The 19795-nt window shown below is 38.6% G+C and overlaps 1 protein-coding gene across 8 annotated transcripts in view; it reads left to right on the forward strand.

The window, feature by feature from the left end:
* The window catches only part of LOC143217166 (neural-cadherin), a 211129-nt gene that overhangs the window by 13123 nt on the left and 178211 nt on the right, over nucleotides 1–19795 (forward strand). The window lies entirely within an intron of this gene.

Consider the following 19795-nt stretch of genomic DNA (forward strand, 5'->3'; position numbering starts at 1 on the left):
TTCTCTCAATTTAAACTTCAAATTTCCCTCAATTTAAACTTCAAATTTCCCTCAATGTAAACTTGAAACTTCCCTCAATTTAAACTTGAAACTTCCCTCAGTTTAAAATTCAACTTTCCCTCAATGTAAACTTGAAACTTCCCTCAATTTAAACTTCAACTTTTCCTCAATGTAAACTTGAAACTTCCCTCAATGTAACCTTGAAACTTCTAACGATTAATGACTCTTATCAGTAGACAATAGATCTCTATGCAAAATCAAAATTTTCCTTAATTTAAATACCTATACATAGTATGTAACAAGTAAACACAATTTTTTAAGTGTAATTTGAATGGTACCACGTGGTCAGTATCCCGTAATAGTTTTCAAGGTCATCGATGTTTTCGATGTCTACGATTTTCGATGTCTACGATAAATGCAAACAAATCTCACCGAGGCTTTTGATCCGAGTTGGATGTTCCTTAGCAATGTAATACACGCGAAGACGAGCAAACAGCAAGCGCCTAAGAGCTATTTAGCGATGCTATAGGTTTTCCATGTAACGTTTAACTCGAGTACTGTAAGTGAATGCAATTTACTGTGAGTGCTATCGACTCGAGCTACTAATTAGAAAGTTTAATGTGCTCGGAGCGTCGTTCTTGTTGCTGAGAAATTTCATTCGACGGTGTAAATGCAAGTTTCGTAACGCTTGAATCAATCGAATTGAATTCCTTTGCTCTTGAATCAGTTTTTCACGATGAAATTTTCTAAAAAGTACGGACTATCGAGGAGTATAACCGTTTTCAGAGAAAAGGAGAGGTTTATTTAAATAATCAGGAAATGGTGGTGTTATCTTACCCTTTTTTTCGTCAGGATGGAAGGAAATTACGATACTTATCGCGATAACAATCATCTAAACGATTACCACGGGAAGAACTCTCATTACCGTTCGCCCAAGAACCAATTTCTTTTTATACAATCATCTGATAGCTCTTTCGCTGCCTCCTACGGTCGTGAAGGGGCGGAATAAAATCTTGTGGGGCGAATAAAGAAGCCGCAACTTTCGGATCGTTAGGTTTTTACGTGGTCGCAATTGCATTTACTTTAAACGGTTGCCATTTTTGCGGAATTCTTTCGTTTTTATCTGGGTTACACTATGATTTATTTCTTCTGTTCTGCTCGAGAAAAAGTGACGAAAAAATTCATGGACGTTCTACCACGGGGAACAAACAACGGTGAATTATTTCAGAATTTTCGGTCGCAGCGTCGATTTTGAAAAAAATCCCGAAGCATAAGATTGCGATAGGATCCCCAACGTCACTATCTGGGTTAGACTACGCACGAATTATGCTTTATTTTTTCCGTTCTAGTCGACAAACAATTACGAAAAAATTCATGAACATTCTACTTAATAGCATAGATAACAGTGAATTATTTCAGAATTTTTCGTTGCGAAAACGTGTTTTCGAAAAATCCGTAAGTCTTCGGGGTACCCCGGAAAATTGGCAATTCTATGCTTCTGGATTTTTGAAAAATGGATTTTGCGACGAAAAATTCTGAAATAATTCACTGATATATGTGCTGTTAGGTAGAATGTTAGTGAATTTTTTCGTTATTTTTTCTCGAGCAAATAGCTCGTAAACAGATGTGTTTACTACTTCGAACGACTTCGAAGTAGCTACAGAGTGAGTACGGTTCCTTGAATTATGTTTTATTTCTTCTGTTCTGTGAGAGGAACAATTACGAAAAAATTAACGAATATTCTACCTAGTTGCACAAACGACAGTGAATTATTTCAGAATTTTTGACTGGCTAGACATTGAAACAAATTAGGGTACGCGTCCACACGCGTCGAAGGGTGCAACGGAGATTTATGGGGGACGTTTCCTGCACCGATCTGTGGTACGCGCGATCAACAACAATGGACAGCAGGGGTGGCGGACAATGAGTCGAAGAGTCGAACTGGGAATTGTTACTCGCGAGGGTGCCGTTGCAATTTCGTAAATAGGGAATAGTCGGATTATTCTAAGCAACGATGATTCAATTCTGGGCAGCCTGGCAGCTGCGCCGTTCTGTTGGGGTTAAAGTTACGCATCATCCGAAACCATTGGGTTGTTAGTATAATACGTTCGACATGGACATTCCATAAACTGATCATTTATCATTGGATCATGCGGGTCCGTGCGATCAACCATCGTGAGAGAGACAATCTTTCTCATCCCCTTCTCTCAATCCCTCGAACGTACTTCCCCCTTTTTTATAGCATTTTGAACACTAGGTTCACGGAGGTCTAGAAATAACTATTTCACATTACGTATTTGATAAACAAGAATGTATCTATCCAAATGTTTTGGCCATTTTGCCACGTTTTTATTGTTTCCAATAGTAACATACAGGGTGAGTCACCTAACGTTATCACCACAAATATCTTTGTTGTTTTCAAAGATACATTAAATGTCTGAAGACAAAATTGAATGGTAAAATGAGGTTCGTTTTTATGTAATCTTTTTTAGAGATACCACAAGGTTACCTTCATTATTTTAAGTATGTTATATCTATTTCAATATAAGTGTTACTATTCTTTAAGTCGATTTTTCTCAAATGCTGCATTTTTGAGTTGTCACTTTTCTTGCGGGGTGCGATATGTATATGTATATGAAATTTTGTGTGTGTGTAGAACGGTGCCTTATCATTTTGTCCACCAATGTAGATAAAAATCAGCTATATCAGAAAACCCGGACCACGGGTACAAACGGACCGCGTCTATTTGGAGAATATTGCGGTGCGACGACCTCGAGATTATAAATACGTACATATATTTGTGCCGCATGAAATACGCTGAATAGTCTGAATAACTCTAAAACGTCTTATTGAGAGGGGACTCTTTCTTTCCGTGTATTCATGTCGTCGCGTCGCAACGAAAGAAAGGGTAACTTGTGTCGCGACGAGACGCGAATACTGAATTTTCAAAGAGAAATGTCGCGCCGGCGCGACGACGCCCCACGGTGGTTCAGAATCGCCAAAACATGGGCAAAAGTGAATTTTTCAACTTGAAAACGAACGAAATTTCTGTCAATAGGTTCTTACATCTGTAGACTAAGTTTTAGCATAAATATAAATTGCTATAAGTCGCGCATTAGCTTTTGAGAGAAGTTTCAAGACAAGCAACAACGCAAATCTTGGAATGATCGCGCTTCTTCCTGAAATTAACATTGTTTTTCTCATCATACTTTTTTATGAGTAATCATTTCAGCGAATCTAGATACACAGCCATGAAGAGCGTTCTTTCAGCTGCGTGTACATATAATGAACACTGTCCAACAAATTTCAACTTTTTTTATGTTCCCTAATTACAGTTTTTGAGGAACATAGCTTTGACAAAAACATATTTTTCAACTTTAAACAAATATCGTGATGTTATTATAAAAGATATTTAATTGTTCTTTGCAGCATAAGATTCTGTAGACTTTCCCGAATACAGTGATATCCAATATTAATACATTATGATTGTTTAAACATGTTTAAACAATGATTAAAGACGGAGATACAGCACTTTTGCACCAACTTTTGAGGATATTTTTCAATGTATCTCAAAAATAAGGGTCCAGCGGAAAATCGAACTATACCACACGATAGAGCAGACTTTTATCTTGAAAAACCACTGTTTCAAGTTTGGAACGTCGACGTTTTTTTCGAACCAGGAAACAAAATATCTTCGCCCCGACATACGGCGCCACTACGGGCCAAACCGACGAAATCTGTGTGAAAATCAAAGAATGAAAGCTAAAACTTTGCAGAATATGGGATAATTATAGAGATTGTGGTACGAACGTTTTTTAACCTTCAAAGAATTCGTTAAAATTGCACAAGTTCAAGAAAATTGTGGTTTTCCAATACCACGCGCGGAAAAATTTTTTTTTAACATGGTATACATCATTTCCCCGTAGAATTTTTCACGCTGATTTCAAATCTGGTCTCAAAATTTGTCTACGATTTTGCAAAAAGTCGATTTTTGTGAAGAAAACTAATGAAATCATTTTTCCGAATTTCCGGTACGATATTCATGAAAGTTTCGAATCTGTTCGACCAAGATTCGAATATACTTGCAAGTATTATTTCTCGTCTACTAAAATACTTGTAAAAGGTTCGAAACTGTCTGGCATAGGTTCGAGTATACTTAGGAGTACTATGTATTTCTGTTTTTCGAAGTGTTCGGGAATCCGCCACCGCGTGGCCGCGTTAGTTCAAAAAAGGTAAATAACGATCAAACCACACAGCGAGCGTTCCCCCTCTCCTTTCTTTGAACCTCGTGTATGCGAGCACGAATGTGACGAACGGTGTCGATCGAACCAGTTCAATTTGAACCTCCAAGATCGCTGTTACATTCACGCCGAGTTTAACGAGTTCGCGACCATTATATCCTAGTTCACCTAGAAATTAGCTAATAAATAGTGTTAGTGAACAACAGTTGCCTTGAACTGTTCATTTATCCGCCTATAACGCGATCTACAACCGACCTGTACATAAGACCATTCGATCCTTCTCAACGAATCCAACATCCGCTTACCAGCCTCCTAAACACGAAGTACTTATAGAGAGTTCGAATTCAATCAATCAAAACCTGTTTCGAGGTTCGAACCTGTTTGCGAGGTACCTGATCCCATCCCTAATCATTACAAAGTATGTAAATACGTATGTACAGGTATTTTGTATCGCAGCACGCGTTCGCATAATCACGGAACAGGGCGCACGAGCTGCAAGCATCACGCATGCTCGTGTCACGGCTACTACTACTATAATATTGGTCACGCCATATGGCGTCGATAGAGCGTAAAGGGTCGCCGGTCCTCAAGCTCTCCTGAAAGCAGTTCGCTTACCAGTCCTTCACCTTGGCTCTCCCTCTGAAGAGAGAGAGAGGTCGCCATTATATACAAGGAGATCCCGCCCTTTTGTTCCAGCCACATCGCTCCGGTGCGGTGTGTTTCGCGCGCATTCTCATTTTGCGCATACGTGCTCTCGCGACGCGTCGAAAGATCTTCAACCTCGTCCTCGCTCCCCTGGGCAATTAACGCTTTTCTCCCTAACGCTCCGCCGAAGGGTTCATGTAAATGAACGGTAAACGACCGGCTACTGCGGGAAATATCGACCACGTGACCCTTCTCGCGCTTCTTGCCACGCCGACAAGCAAAGAAACACAACGTTTCGCCGATTCTTCAAAAATCCCATCTTCCATTATTCCATTTATTATAGTAGGACCTCGATTAACATGTTCAATGCGGGTCAGTTCTGGAACTGACAAACGGACCTAGCGATTTGTTTGGGAAAAAAATGTATTTTATTTTTAATAAAAGTGATTTCCAGAGAGGTAATATTTAGATCTCACAGAAAAATATAATAATTACAAAAATTCAATAATCAATTTAAACTTGAAATTTCCATGAATTCAAACTTGAAATTTGCCAAAATTTAAACTTCAAATTTCCATGAATTAAAACTTGAAATTTACCTCAATTTAAACCTGAAATTCATCCTTCAATTTAAATCTTAAATTAATTTTCTATCAAAGTTAACTTAAAACACAAATTTATTGTAAGAGAATACCTGTTAATTTCTAAAATTTATTTTAACCTTGAAATTTCCTTCAATTAAACTTGAAATTCCCCTCAATGAACTTGAAATATACGCGCGATAAATGTATAAAAAATTCGCTTTTTATAGGATATTCTCCAGTGGAATGGGGTGGGCGAAGTAACTTAGATCTGTCTCCTCGACTGGACTTAGAATGGGGCATTACTGTACATATGTACTTACTCTCGATCTTTTGTTCAAATACTATTAGCTTAAAGACTTGCTTCGAATATTAGATGTGTCATCTGACAAGTGAAAATGGAATAATTAATAAACCATGCTAAATTATACTTTGATGTGCTAGAAAGTAAAAAAAAAAGAGTTGAGAAATGAAAAGCAAGTTTTTATTTATCCTTATCCTCCGCGAATGTTCTCGCCAATAAATGTAGGAGTTTCTCTAGCGTGGAAAATATTCACTGCGACAAAGACCAGTCTCAAAGCTGACCCTTCAAAGGGTTGAACGGCAGAATAACAGGACGTGAACGCAATCAACGACGAATACGCGACGTAAAAGGCGTCAGACACAATGACGCAGTGGACTCAGCTCTGCTTGGCTCTGCTTCGATATTGTTTTCCTTTGATCCCCGACTAGGAAGGTTAATTATTAAAAGAACCAATTTACGTTATGTTGAAAACCCGAGAATGCCGGCTTGGAAATCCTTTGCGAACGAACAAACGCAATTATTAAATACGGAACATTTTTTAACCGCGTCCGACAATTTTCATGTGTTTCGCTGTACGTAGATTGTGTTCCATTTGAGTAAATAGAAATTTACAAGACAGCAATGAACTTTTAATCTTGTATACATGAGCCGTTCATTTTGAAAGTGTCCCAAGTCCAATATTTGTCAATTGTTTTTTAAATAATTCAGACCTACTAATAATTAACCAAGCAACCTGTACTATTTTCGTCTTTCAAGGGAGTACAATATTTTTCGGTATTTTTACTTTTATTTGTACTTTTGTTTGATGATCTTTTGCCAAAAAGAATAAACAAGAAAATATTTTATTGATTAACCCTTTGCACTCGAATGGCGAGTCTAAGGCGCCACTAAAAATTGTTCATACCATTATTCAAAACAGTTTTAACGTTCTTCAATTTGTCTGAATTCTATAAATTGTAAAATGCTCAACTGTTATATAAGAAAACAGGTTCAATTTCATGTGCACAATGTAAAAAAGATTACATGGAACAAAAATGATCTGGGTTGAAACAAATATCTTGATTTTGGAGTTCAAATTGCTTCGAGCGCAAAGGGTTAAAGCTCATTGCTTGAATAAAGAAATTCGGGTTTATTTCACCTTAAAATACCGAAATTACTTTCTTGCCAACCCAATATGCAGCATATTTTAGACTTCAGCGAGTCTACTTCGTCTAATTATAGACAGCGTAATCACGTTTCAGCTGTTCGTCGCATGTGCGTCCAGCGTCGGACGTCGGACGTCCAACGTCCGGCAACCCGAAAGTTTGAACGCGACAGAGGTGCCAGGTGCACAACAACATCCGGAAACTTTGTAGATTAACTGCCCCTAACAATAACTGCTAGAATAGTAACGGTGGAGGTAGGAGGAGACGGCGAGAGTGGCTTTAGGCGCATAGAGCCGTTATCGATTGACAAGCACGCTTCGTCCCGCCCGCCAGACCGCTATAGTAGTTCCCGTAGTATGTAGTAGTAGTCGGAGTCGGAACCAGCGCGCACCAGCCACTCTCGCCCTTTCTCTCAATCAATTCGAGTGTCTCGCTCTTCTTTCTATCTCGTTCGTGTCTGTCACTAGCTGAGGCTGCCTTCCTTCTTCTTTCTTCGTTCTCTTTCTTACTCGTTCGTATTCTGTCTCTTGCTGAGGCTGCCTTCTTTTTTTTTCCTTCGTTCTCATTTCTTGAATTGAATTTGAATTGACAGTAATTTCAAGTTTAAATTAAGAGCGAATTTAGTTTATAGTTTATATCTAGAGAAATTTCAAGTTTAAATCAAGGCGAAATTTCAAGTTTAAATAAGCAAAATTTCAAGCTTTGAATTCTGATAAATTTCAAGTTCTGAATCCAGGGAAATTTCAAGTTTAAATAAGCAAAATTTCAAGTTTTGAATTCTGATAAATTTCAATTTTAAATTAAGGGAAATTTCAAGTTCTGAATTCAGGGAAATTTCAAGTTCTGAATTCAGGGAAATTTCAATTTTAAATAAGCAAAATTTCAAGCTTTGAATTCTGATAAATTTCAAGTTTAAATTAAGGGAAATTTCAAGTTTAAATGAGCAAAATTTCAAGCTTTGAATACTGATAAATTTCAAGTTCTGAATCCAGGGAAATTTCAAGTTTAAATAAGCAAAATTTCAAGTTTTGAATTCTGATAAATTTCAATTTTAAATTAAGGGAAATTTCAAGTTCTGAATTCAGGGAAATTTCAAGTTCTGAATTCAGGGAAATTTCAATTTTAAATAAGCAAAATTTCAAGCTTTGAATTCTGATAAATTTCAAGTTTAAATTCAGGGAAATTTCAAGTTTAAATAAGCAAAATTTCAAGCTTTGAATTCTGATAAATTTCAAGTTCTGAATCCAGGGAAATTTCAAGTTTAAATAAGCAAAATTTCAAGTTTTGAATTCTGATAAATTTCAATTTTAAATTAAGGGAAATTTCAAGTTCTGAATTCAGGGAAATTTCAAGTTCTGAATTCAGGGAAATTTCAATTTTAAATAAGCAAAATTTCAAGCTTTGAGTTCTGATAAATTTCAAGTTTAAATTCAGGGAAATTTCAAGTTTAAATAAGCAAAATTTCAAGCTTTGAATTCTGATAAATTTCAAGTTTAAATTAAGGGAAATTTCAAGTTTAAATGAGCAAAATTTCAAGCTTTGAATACTGATAAATTTCAAGTTTAAATGAAGGGAGATTTCAAGTTCTGAATTCAGGGAAATTTAAAGTTTAAATAAGCAACATTTCAAGCTTTGAATTCTGATAAATTTCAAGTTTAAATTAAGGGAAATTTCAAGTTCTGAATTCAGGGAAATTTCAAGGTTAAGTTGAGAGAATCTTCTAGTTCATTTCAACATTTCATTGCATGCGTTACATCGCAGCTTGAATATTCAAAGCTGAAAAATTGTTCTACAACGTTCGATCGCGTCTATCTACGTAATTGTTGTTTATCTGCGAGAAAACGGACGAAGAAATTGATACGCGAAAATAGCTCAATCAAAGTACGTAATTGCACAAAGGAACTATTTCGAGGAAGATCGCGGTATTAATAGAAATAGTGTCGTTCACTTTTGTCTAATTAAAGAATTCCGATAATGTTTGCGAGGCAATATTTTATCGCTCTTCTATCGAGATATACATATGCCTATGTATAGACTGCGGATCTTTATGCATTTACAGCTTATGAAAATATTGAAAAGAATGCTAGAATATAAAGTTCTACACTCCTCCACAAGGAGCATAACATTATTAACTTCCCGATGTTATAGGGAAGTTATTGTAATGACCCCGAAAATCGAAAATCGATTTTTTAGCAGATCTTCACGTTTCATGGTCATTGCAGTCATTTTAGACTATTTTCAGCAAAATGTTCGTATGTGTGTGTGTGTGCGTATGGCCGTTTCTATGTAATCAAATTTTTCGTTAACGTTTTCAGAAAAAGTAACAACGCGATCAGGATGATGAATGATGCAATCGATGTGCCCCGCTGTAACTTAGAGCTGATTAGATTTTGGTCCATTTTGGTCAAGTAGTTTTTTAGTTTTTTTAGTTTTTTCGAAAGAAGTTCATTCAACAATGCAATTTAACCGAGAGAACGGAAAGTTTCCACCGAAGAAACAAACGTAATTACATAAAAAATTTGTTTTTCGATTTTTTAAAATTTAAAAAAAAAATTTTTTTTGTACCTTACGATGATGTTTCCGCTTACAATAATCGAAAATTATCCCAATGCAAGAGTGAGTTAATCATCTCTACTCCCGAGAATACATTTTCAAAGAATATCGATGAAAGTACAAAAAAAAATTTATATTACAATCTTTAAAAAAACAATCAGTTCAAAACGAATTATTAACTGAGATTAAATTGAAAATTAATATAAACTATATGATAATATTATTAATAACATTGATGTTGAAAACGGATTGGTTAATGGAGCACACACACATGCGGAATATTAAAATTTATTACTTTTCAAGAAAATACTAAAATTCCGTCTATATTGTGGTTAGATTTTCAATTGGCTAGAGTAGGAGTGAAAGTAAGAACTCGTTATCGTGATTATATGAAAAATGCAAATATTGATCAAAATTTTACACCAATAATAAAAATATCGAATCAAGTAAATATGTCGAGTGAGGAAAAATATCAAATCACACGTAGTCAATTTCCAGTGGTTCCTTCTGAAGCGATTACGATTCATAAAAATCAGGGACAAACATACGAGAAAAGTATGTTTGAATTTTAAAACATCAGAAAAACGAACTTTACAAATGTTGTATGTAGCACTGAGCAGAGTTTCAAAATTGAGCGCGGTTTATATATTTTGGGACAATTTAAATTAACAGTATCGCAGAAAACCAAGATCAATACTGCAAACCCGGATAATGAGGAGTTGTATCGTTTGCGAAAAACTAATTAAGACAATTTATTTAGCAACATTAGTATGCTATAACAAGGAACCAAGCGAGCAACGAGCCTGCGATGTTCGTTTAATGCGACGCCATATAGCAAACATTTTGATAAGTAGAAAACTATTAAATTTCCCTGAAAACGTATAATCTTCTTAAAACGTACACTTAATAATGATAATAATATACTGCAACTAACGAATCGGGTAGTTCTTTGTGTGGCTCGTGGAGAGTCACACACCAAATAAAAAAAAAACATTAATAGCTATAGGTACTACTAGCCATGCGTACCACTAACCCTTTCGCAAGAGCAGTCCTATCCGCGAGCGAGCGAAGCGAGCGAGCAAAAACAACCCTACTCGCGAGCAAAAACAACCCTACTCGCGAGCGAGCGAAGCGAGCGAGCAACAATAACCCTCTAGTTTTCAATTGTAATCGTTCTCTTTTCCTTAAATATTGGTATATTACTTTTCAACAAGTTGTATATATACAAATTCAATATTTTTCATAAAAAAAGTAGGTACAGTATTGTCCTTCACAAAGTCATACCATTGTCATTTATTTCAATACGCGATTCACATACATCATAGATTTGAAGATGTGAATTTTGGCCAGGATTTCGGCCGAGTTCGCCGCTCTGCGTCCGCGAGAACCGTTGATAGTAAATCAGACAGCCAAGGATAGCGATGGGCACTCGATTCTGGTCGAAAGCAATTTAGCTGTCTCGCGGCTTTAGCTGTTTTAATCTTCCGCGTTTAAGTTGAAACAAACGTAATTCGCCTGTCCGCTCTTAACAGCAGAGGCGCTCAATTTATTCTAAGTGACATTTCCATCGCACCGCTCAATTCCGTCGGACTCGTTTTGCATACAGGACGCTAATTTTCAGTGACAGCGAGGATCAGAAATAGAACATTGCGACATAGGAGTTCAAGAGTTCAGAGAGAGAGAGAGAGAGAGAGAGAGAGATCGCGTTGATCAAATTACTATGAACGAAAGTCTTTGGATTTTTAAAGAATCCTTGAATGGCAACAGCAATTGTAATTATAAACCAACAACTCAGCCTCAATAACAAAATCCAATAATTTCATTCCGGGATTATTGTGTAAAATACTGTAAAAGAAGATTTTCAAATTTCCATTAGGTGCAGCAGAATTATCGAAAAGCCTATTGATAGGCTACCGGTAGATATATGTATAAAGTGTTCAGAAAGAAAATAAATGTCTGCAACCGCGAAGGAAGAATATTTTCAGAGAAAGAGCTACCGAAAATTACGTTTTTCCGCCTCCGCCTGGTTTTCTCGCTGCTTAACCCAGTTTCTCGACGAGAGACACGCCTCGTTAGACGGCCTCTTTCACGATCGGCTAGAGTTCCGGTCGCGAGCTGCCGGAAGGTGTAACGGGGTCGACGCGACGCGACGCGACGCGACAGCGGCCCACAGGCTTGCGCTTTCGAGATAATCGGAAATCGAAAATTCCCTTTTCCCGGCTTACGGTCAAGAGGCTGCACTTTCTCCGGTAACAGGCTATCGAACGAGCAATGCTGGGGAATCACACCGACATGGACGCACAGTGCTGCGATTCGAGATGTTAGCTGGACAAAACATTCTTTGTGTTTACTAGACTCCGGGTGTTTATGCATTCTTACGGCACATTAAAATGTTCAAAGAAGGCTAGACTAGAAAATTAGATCGAATTTTGTAGAATTTCCATTTGTTTTCAATCTACAAAGGCAGTTCCCATTAAAAATATGATTGTACTTTATTCCACGGATACAAATCTACTGGATTACATACCAAACACATGATAATTTATAGGAGAAAGACGTGCACTCCGTGCACACGCGCGCTCGCCGGAAGGTTAATTTGAAAACGCTACGAACTTTCTGTCTGACCCAATATAAAACGTATTTGAAAGATATCGATTGATATAGTTTAAACAAATATAAGAGCTTTTACGCACCTCCTTACAAAATGTAGGAAAATATCAACTGAAAATGCTTGCACACCGTTCTGTCGACAAAAAAGACTTTCGGCTGTGTCACCGATAGAGAAATGTCGATATTCTCACTATTTAGACATTGGTTCATACGACTAGCATCTATGTAGTTTTTACGGAATTACATTTTGTCCAGCTAATTTGCATTGATCGCGACGCTGTCAGACGTGGAGAATCCGCCGCCGGTGCAGTTTAGCTCGTGAAATATTTCGGAGGATCCCGATTGGAGGACGCCGCCGCTATTTGTCCGTCTTCTTTTTTCCCCCGTTGCTCTTCCTCCTTCTTTCGCGTCGCGCGACGCGACGTTCCTTGCTCGATTATGTGTCTCCCCCATCTTGTTTCTACGTCTGTGTGTCGCCTCTCGACGTAAGGGGAGCCCTCGTGTCGGGGTTCACGGAAGAAATCCCGCAGCGAAGAGCCGAGCGAGACGCGGAGGACGACAAACTCTTGAGCCAGGAAGGGGGTGAACGTCGAAAAAGAGAGAGATCTAGGGTTAGGGGAGGAAGGGAGAGCGAGAGAGGAAGTTGCGGTGAGAGGAAAAGAGGCTTCGTTTCGGGGGAATGATTGAAGGAGGTTCTTTGGCAACGCTAGGAAAACGCTGAGTGCGAAGGCTGCGACGATCACTGTGTGGTTCAGAATCGCCGAAATTTCTGCCCATAGGTTCTTACATGTGCAGACTAGGTTTTAGCGTAAATATAAATTACTGTAAGTCGCGAATTATCTTTCGAGAGAAGTTTCAAGACAAGCACAAACGCGCGAGTCCTAGAATGATCGCGCGTCTTCCTGAAATTAACGTTGTTCGCCTCATCATACTTTTTCATGAGTAATCATTTCAGCGAATCTAGACATACAGCGTTGAAGAGCGTTCTTTCAGCTCTGCGTGTACATATAATAATTAATATAGCATAGAAATATTTTAAAACTTCGGAAATTGTCTTTCGCGAAACACCTGTTTTTCTGTCTCTTGTTTTCTTTAATGACGATTAGAAAACGGAGTTTGCGACAGTTCACGATGAATTGTTGCATAGAAGTATTTGTCAGAGCCTCCTTAAGATGGCTGCGTAAATATTTCTTGCAAATGTAAAAGTTACAACAATAAATATGCAAAGCACTCTAATTTGACTGAATATATCGAATCCACCGTTTAGTTCTTTGAAATTTTCCAATCAGATTCATAATTAGCGACTCGGAAACCCTCGGAATATCGATTTCCAATCAAAATCCGAGTTTATCTCCGATTTCTGGCCACGTTTTGACGATTCCGAACCACTCTGGTGACGTTGGAGCAAGAAAGAGTCGGATGGGGGAGACAGTTAAACAGTACTGTACAGGAGACACGTTCAAAGACGGAATAAAAAAGACATAGAAGAAAGGAAGAGAGCTGAAAGAACACGGGAGAGTACGGAAAGAGGGGAGCAGAGAATATCGTCGTGGAATTTCACCGCGGAAGAGAACGAGGAAGGAGACGCTGCAGACGTCCCAGACTCTAGAATCTAAAGCGAAGGGTGTAGGGAAGCTCCAGCCACAACTAGAGACAGATACGGACGAGCAAGAAAGAGAACGAAGAAAGAAGAGCTAAGGGGGAGGGTGAATGGTGGAAATATATACATATATAAGGCCGGATGGGGAAACTCCAGCCACAGATAGAGACAGAATATGCATGAGTGAGAAAGAGAACGAAGAAAGAAGGAAGAAGAAGGAAGGCAGCCTCAGCTAGAAACAGAATACGAACGAGCAAGAAAGTGAACGAAAAAATTAGGAAGGAGAAAGAAGATAGAAGAAAGATATGAAGTCGTTTAGTCCAATCTTAAAATTTTCGATAGCTAAACGCGCAGCTGTGCGTGCTTGCGAATAATAGAAATTACGCTGGCGGATAGTGGAAATTACGACTGGTTAACGCAGAAATAGAACTTTCGAGGGCGATCGCAGCCTAGATTGGTCTTTTATCTAGCGCGTCTTGTGATGTTATAAGATTTGATCGATTACGTGCAGCAACAGCGGCTATAGTGAAATACAATATTTGCCAGGCCAACGAACTCGAAACGTCAATATTGTGCAGGATACCTATAGTATAGGCACTCGGCTGTTATTTCAGGAGGAAGGAATCGATCGCGCGTGCCTGCTCCGATGATCCTTGTCTCCCTCGTTCGGTGAACGTTGCGACCTGCGCCGCAACCCCTCATTAACCCCTTTCAACGATTCGAGTAATAACCCCTCTGTTATTACCGGTTTTTTCTCGCCCTTCCTTCTCGGTTGTTCGTTAAACGGGCAATTTTGCCGACCAGACACGGCCACGTCACTTTCTTAGAAAACATTCGGCACCACTCGTTAGTATGCGAAGCTACATCCTTCTAATTGGCTTAATTAAACGGGCAGTTTTTATTGCTAATCACCGACACGCCGCCACTTCACGCCCCCTTCAGTTTCTACACTTTCCCGGGGACTTCCCGAAGCGTGCAACAACTTCACGTATCACGTTTTACTCGAATATCTTCGAAACTATTTACCGTGTCGAAAAATATATTAAACGAAACCTGTGGATCTCGATAGGCTGCATCTTTTATGTCTTATCACTTCTTTTCGTGAAACAAGCGGTTTTCGAGAAACTTGAGTAAAACGTCGGACAAATTTAATAAAATATTGAAATAATCAATTTAGTGCTGGTAGAATCGTTTTTCTCGTGTATCTTCGAAATTATTCACCACGTCGCAAAATGTGTTAGACAAAAGTTGTAGATCCGGACAGACTGCGTCTTTTATGTCCTATCACTTTTCTTCGTAAAACGGACGGTTTTCCAAAAAACCGAAAAAAACGTCAATACAATGAACACATCAAAATAATTCATGCTTGTAAAAAATCGTTTTCCTCAAATATCTTCGAAATTATTCACCACGTCGCAAAATGGGTTAGACAAAAGTTGTAGATCCGGACAGACTGGGTCTTTTATGCCCTATCACTTTTCTTCGCGAGACGAACGGTTCACGAGAAATTTGAGAGAAATGACAGCCACGTATCACTTGCCGGTCGGCCAGGCGAGATAAGTGACGCGTGGCTGACGCTTTTCTCAATTTTCTCGAAAATCGTCCGTTTCACGAGAAAATGGAATAGGACATAAAAGACGCAGGATATCCAGATCTACAAGTTTCATGCAACATATTTTTCGATACGGTCAGTAATTTAGAAGATATTCGAGAAAAACGATTTCATCAGCATTAAATTAAGTATTTCAATATTTCATTCATTTGGTTCAACGTTTTTCTCAATTTTCTCGAAAACCGTCTGTTCTACGAAAAAAAGTAATTCGGCATAAAAGACGCGGCCTGTCCACATCTACAGATTTCGTTGAACACATTTTTCGATACTGTCAATAATTTCGAAGATATTCAAGAAGAACGATTTTATATGCCTAAACTTTCTTTTAATTATTTGGGACAACCCTGACGGGCGCCGCAAAAGAAATTCAAAAGTCGAGAATAAGAGTCACCCAAATGCACATGTACAAATCATCGTTAAGTCGATAGAAGCGGGCTTTTTACGTTCCACGAAGACACATAATATAAATAGCGGTGTATCAAGGGAAACCGCGACCGGTCAATCGTCCGAAGCCATCGAAAAATGTTCAACACGGAAGACAATGGCGAGAGAGACTGGTTTCTCACGACGAAGTAATCCTCTTACACGGGGCATTACGAGACCTGGCCTGTAGCCTGTTTCTTCGACGGCATCGTCCCGAATGCGAGTTCCTCATATTAAACCGTGACATAAGCCTATTAACCGAAGAAGATTTATCATCGAACAAGTATACTCCACGGGGGGGCTTGTACACCCACACGCGATTTCACGGCGCCTAAACCCGAATGATTTTCTAAATGTCGAAAGGCACGGAGTCATTCTCTCTTGGCGTAGCATATTCAATAAGTCATTCTAAAAGGGTGAATCGCCGTCTATTTTTATCCAGACTCTTCCTCGATTGTTAACGCCGACGCACCCCTCGTGTTTTCTAAATATTTTTAAATCACCCTTGCGTTTCCTCGAGGCTTGTTGATTAATCGATATCGTTTCCCCAGCCGGTGCAGCATTAAATTAATACGTGACGTGACGTAACAGCCAAAACAGTCCGCTTAACGATACAGATCCGGCAATTAAATCGTCGAAAATCGGTAACAACGATATCGAAAAAGGGTTATCAGCGAATTCGAAGGATATACGCGGAATGAGTTGCCGGCAAATTGCCACGATATACATGTATGGCTGGCGGAGCTGGTCGTGCAGCAGGAATCGACAGATCGTTCGTTAGCGTCAGTATCAATTTTCAGATTGAACGCCGAGCGCTGCCGGTTATACATACATACAACGGCGGCAGCCACGTTACGAAAACTATTGGAACAGGCTCGTTCACCGATGCACAAGCACGACGAACCAACCCATCATCGTCGCGGTTTAAATGTGATAGAATTCAAGAGAGCCAGTCGCGGGCTCTGATTATTTCGTAATTAAGAATTTCAACCGGATATCGAATATTGGATATCCGACGCGGAACACTATCGTGCCGCACCGCAACGGGAAAATCAATCGGGCTCTTATTTTCGACTTCTGAATTTCTTTTACGGCAATCAAGAGTTGTTCCATATAATTCAAAAAGAGTCTGTGCAAAGATTAAATATTAAAATTTCTTTCTCGAATATTTTCTAAATTATTGATCGTATCGAAAAATATGTTAGACGAAACCTGTAGATCTGGACAGGCCACGTCTTTTATGACGTATCGCTTTTTTTCGTAGAACGAACGGTTGCCGAGAAAATTGAGAAAATCGTCAGCGACGCGTCACTCGTCTCGCCCGACCGACCCGCGAGTGATACGTGGCTGACATTTTGTCAATTTTCTCGAAAACCGTTCGTTCTACGGGAAGAAGTGATACGACATAAAAGACTTAGCTTGTTCAGATCTACAGATTTGGTCTAACATATTTTTCTACACGGTGAATGGTTTCAAAGATATTTGAGGAAAACGATTTTTTACCAGCATTAAATTTTGATGTTTCATTCATTGTGTCGACGTTTTTTTCGTTTCTTTTGGAAAACCGTTCGTTCCACGAAGAAAAGTGATAGTACATGAAAGACGCAGTCTGTCCGGATCTACAACTTTTGTCTAACACATTTTTTGACGCGGTAAATAATTTCAAAGATATTCGAGAAAAACGATTTCAACATTGCATTCATTTGGTCCGACGTTTTTCTCAACTTTCTCGAAAACCATTTGTTTCACGAAGAAAAGTGATAGGGCATAAAAGACGCAGTCTGTCCAGATCTACAGGTTTCGTTTGACAAATTTTTCGACGCGGTAAATAGTTCGAAAGATCTTCATCTTCAATTTTGAATATGACTTTCTTTTAGCTACCGTATCATGTATCAATCATAATGTCTCGACGAATTCCGAGACTATCCGAAGTCTAGACTTTTCAAGATCCCCCGAGCATCTTGAAACCTCTCCACACCCCTTCTAAGACGTACGGTACACTTTCCGTGACACCAGCTAACCCTTTCGGCCCCTTCTTCGACGTTAGCCCATATCGAATTCGAGTCTCACGCTCCCGCTACTGTAGAGTGAGCTGAGTTTTTTTTAGAGGACGTGGGGCTACAGCCCAATGTATCGTTTTTCTTGCTCGAGACCCACTGGTACTAGTCCAAGCGAAAGGAAGTCATTTAATACGTTCCAAAGAGGGATTGGGTGTCACATTTCAAACGGACTTAACCGTGTACGATTCTCTTCCTGGGCCAGGATCATACGTTTATCATTAGACTGCGGATTTTATCCAATTATGACAAAAATGGGTGCGTACAATTTCAAATAGAACAAAGATTAAGAGAATTTAATATCATGAAATTACTATTTTCAACGTATGTAAAATGATTAAAGGATCAAAGAACTTTTTACGTGGCCCCTCCTTCTTAAAATTAATGCACGAAACGTTTATTTTGCATAAATCTTTATAATATTACGATTTTAATATTGATATAATAGTATTACAATTAATATTTATTTGTCTATAGTTAAAATTGATTAAATCAAAGTTGTCTGCACCATTTGCAAGAGACTGGAGCCAGATAGGCGTTTAATTCTTACCGCAATAATTTTAACAAGCTGAAAACATTATTGATTGGCATTATCAGATCATTGTAATTTTTTCACTGTTTTAAACGGCACCTACTGATTTTTCCCATGAGTGTATCAAATCCGTAGTATAATGATCAGACGGGCAAGGGAGTACAAGCATCTTTTCTGCACGGAGAGATTTATCCAGAGGAACGACGCGACGCAATGAACAATGTCCACTACGTTGCACCGGAAATAAGAACCGGCGCGTACGAGTTGACCATTGTCATTTAGTAACCCCCCCTGTTCCATTTGATTCTATTCACGCCTCGGGAGAACCGGACGTGAGGTCAGCCGCGGCTCGTTTAAGTTCAAAACTACCACAACGAAAAAAAAAGACCCACGAACGGACCAAACTTTTTCGCGACGCCACGCAACGTTGCGTTGTTTCGCATTCGAGCTGCATTCATACTTTTTCTACGGCCTTTCGATTTCTAGAAGTCAGACGTAATTAAGCTGTTCTGCGTTAGTCACTCTGACCGAAATGATTTTTCAATTATCTTTATACGAACTTTCTGAAGAAATGTTTGCACTTTGGTCGACGTTTTTCTCAATTTTATCGAAAACCATTCGTTCTACGAGAAAAAGTGATACGACATGAAACACTTAGCTTGTCCAGATCTACAGATTTTGTCTACCACATTTCTCGACACGGTGAATGGTTTCAAAGATATTTGAGAAAAACGGTGTTTTACAAGCATTAAATTAATTATTTTGATGTTTCATTCACTGTCGACGTTTTCTTCAATTTTTTGGAAAACCGTTTGTTTTACGAGAAAAAGTAATACAACATAAAAGACGCAGAATATCCAGATCTACAGGTTTTGGCTAACACATTTTTCGACGTGGCGAATAGTTTTGAAAATATTCGAGAAAAATCATTATATGAATTATTTTGATGTTTGATCCATTTCATTGGACGTTTTTCTCAATTTTATCGAAAACCATTTGTTCTACGAGAAAAAGTGATAGGATATAAAAGACGCAGCCCCTCCAGATATACATATAAATTTTGTCTACAATATTTTTCGACACGGTGAATGGTTTCAAAGATATTTGAGAAAAATACGTTCAAATACTTGTGGCATACACATATGTATGTGTGTGTGTGTGTCTGTGTGTGTGTGTGTGTGTGTGTGTGTGTGTGTGTGTGTGTGTGTGGGTTGCATTGTGTACGCGCGCTCTGTTTAAAGGGAGACATAAATTCGAATCAGGGACACAAATTACACTTGTCGAAATAATTCATCGCCAGTTCAATGCTACCAGTGTCTGTGCTGCAGTTTTGCAGAACGATTAGCCTGGGAACGTGGCAGATTACTTCTTCAGAATTAGGCATTACTCTCGAAACCTCACAGCTTCAATCAATTTTTACGCGTACCAAATAATTAAAAAATAATCCAGGTGGCACACTTAGCTCAATTACCCTGCGTATTTATAGGTGTCT

The sequence above is a fragment of the Lasioglossum baleicum genome, chromosome 16 (assembly GCF_051020765.1).
Source record: "Lasioglossum baleicum chromosome 16, iyLasBale1, whole genome shotgun sequence".
Lineage (NCBI taxonomy): Eukaryota > Metazoa > Arthropoda > Insecta > Hymenoptera > Halictidae > Lasioglossum > Lasioglossum baleicum.